At 33.0% G+C, this 2,500-nt stretch overlaps 2 protein-coding genes across 3 annotated transcripts in view; one reads left to right on the top strand and one right to left on the bottom strand.

Annotated features, from left to right (window-relative positions):
• Positions 1-2,500, top strand: part of LOC125034198 (fibrocystin-L-like) — a gene marked incomplete in the record, with an annotated part of 1,068,345 nt that overhangs the window by 382,033 nt on the left and 683,812 nt on the right.
• LOC125035410 (neural Wiskott-Aldrich syndrome protein-like) overlaps positions 1-2,500 on the bottom strand; it is a 21,367-nt gene that overhangs the window by 13,489 nt on the left and 5,378 nt on the right. The gene's annotated exons all lie outside the window — the stretch shown is intronic.

Here is a 2,500-nt window from a genome sequence, read left to right as displayed (position 1 = left end):
TAAGTCTTACAATAAAAAATTAAATCCTTAAATATGACTAATAAAAAAATAATCCTAAGGATACAAAAATAATCCAAATCCTCTACTGACCCTAGATAAGTCCTGCTGGGAAGAAAATTCTTTGTTTACAAGTCCCAATCTCATGTTTGTTTGCAACTGTGTAAATCCCACTAAGGGGATACTTCTCTCCTTCAAATCTCTTCTGATAATGGAAGTTCCAAGTCTGGATAGCCTTCCTAAACTTTGTGCAAAGAGTTGTACTAACAACGGGATATCATTCATTTCGCCATCCCATTCAACTTGAACGTTTCCGGATGTGGCTATGTTTCTGCCATCTCTATTCTGTCCAACGGTTATGTTCAATCCATCAACATCATCAACTCCAAAATGATTATCAACAAAGCACAAAATAGTGTCGCTCAGACTACGTCCTCTTCTGTAGGAGCCAGCCTTCTCCTGAGGAACTTTCTGGCTAGTTTCTTCAGAACCTTCCATCACGTAGATTTCACAAAGTGCCCCAACAATTACTGCAGATCTTTCCTGACATAAATACAACACAAGGCAGGATGTGTGCCTTATGAATAATATGGCTATGACAAAAAGTGACTCAGCTGGACTCAGTGGTGGCAGCAGTATCGTTTCATGGTTCCTTATCTTATCAAAAACAATACAGTAGTCAGAAAAAATGGACATGACAAATATTATTCTTCATTTTTAAAGATAGGCACAAATTATCAGACTGAATCAACACAAAGAAAGAGGCTAAACCAGTGCAGAAATCATGCTATCAGTACTAGTGTAAACATGTATAAGTGCTGTGATTTTTATAAAGTTTGTTATATTTGTTGATTTACAGCCACATCTCAATTAACAAACCTTTTAATGATACAGGTAACATTAGGTAAGTGAACCATGATCATTACTACTCTTTTAAGTTGTTATCAAACCAATCAACTTTGTAATATATACCAAAAGAAAGTAAATCTGGAGTGAATTTAGCAACAATGTCTCATACAGTCTAAAGGCTGTTAAAGATAAAGAAAGAATACATTTATCTAACTAAAGTAGTATATATATAAACATACTATTTTCATTCAAATCTAAAGCTTTTCCAGAAATGACTTATAAAATATTTATTCTGCTCAGTGGAGCAAGGTAAGTGCAAATAAACAAGTAGGTATCTGCTACCACATTATTACTTGCCTTGTCCTTTCAGTTCAACATACATACCTAAATTCCATTATCTTTCAAAATTATATATCAAACACTATTGTGATAACGGTATACGACCAAACATGGAAGCATAAGAATAAAACTCCTTAGAAATGTACATCCTTATTTTTCCATATGTTATAGGTTAGATAAAGACAACATATGTTTTGCTAACACCACAGACCTACATAGAGAGAGACCAACTGTCTCTTCAAGGTTCCTAGCCTGTGCCCTAGTTCCCTCACACAAATACTGCATCATTATCACACCTGCTGGCCATAAGGGCACTTGTTTGTCAAATCTTTATTATGTGCGACACTGATCTCTTCTTGACCTGATCACAATGGACAATCTTATCATTCACTTTTCTTATACACCATCTCAAATTCTTCAAAATGTTCTCAAACTTTTTTTGTACTTTTCTTTTCTAAAGGGTTGGGTATATAATGCTGAATATATTTACTTTGAAAAATTCTATTGCATTCTTTCCTCACTCCGTTGTCAAAAATGTATGACTTGAGATGAAATAAGGATGTTCAGAAGAAGAGATAAACACATTTAGTTGCACAAGTTTGGTGAATATTTTCCTTTGATTTTGGGATAGGCTTTGAAGATACCATAACATTATTTTTAACCAAGCAGATGTAAAATCATAAAAATTATAACATGCCCACAAGACAAGAAAAAAGGCTAAAAAGCTACAACAACCAATATAAAAAACATCCTATAAACTGAGCATAAAGCTTGACAAATTATCTAGATGATGCAGGCCTACATTAGAAATATTCTCAGCATGACAAAATCACCAATTTTCCTTTAATACACTTGTTTTTTATTTACTTCACATCTACTTACAATTAATTCCCAACAGCTAGTAATCAAGAATTCACAATCAATTTCCTTTAATCACATACCAAATAAAAATTCATAAATCATGAAGATCACTTAATATTCATAGAAAAATAAACAAATCTAATGCTATCTATCCAGCAGAAATTCACTAACTCTCCTGCATAAAAGCACACTTCAGACAAAACAACTCTTCAAGTTCAAAAACCATTACTGATGGATATTGCTTAAAACTATTCTCTTCAATACATTGTCATGACTTTGATTCACTATTTACTAAATGCATTAGAAAGAAAACAAAAACAGCAGTGATCTGATAGTTATTCTCATATATAAAAACTGATGTTCTAGTAATTACAGAGCAACCAAAAATGTGATGAGGCTAAAGCTCTGTTATTAGAAGTAATGTATATTTGACAAGTCCCCCCCTCAATATGAA

Source organism: Penaeus chinensis, chromosome 2, assembly GCF_019202785.1.
Source record: "Penaeus chinensis breed Huanghai No. 1 chromosome 2, ASM1920278v2, whole genome shotgun sequence".
In the NCBI taxonomy this organism is placed as follows: Eukaryota; Metazoa; Arthropoda; class Malacostraca; order Decapoda; family Penaeidae; genus Penaeus; species Penaeus chinensis.
Note: the sequence above shows the minus strand (reverse complement) of the source record. Positions and strands in the feature narration are given on the sequence as shown.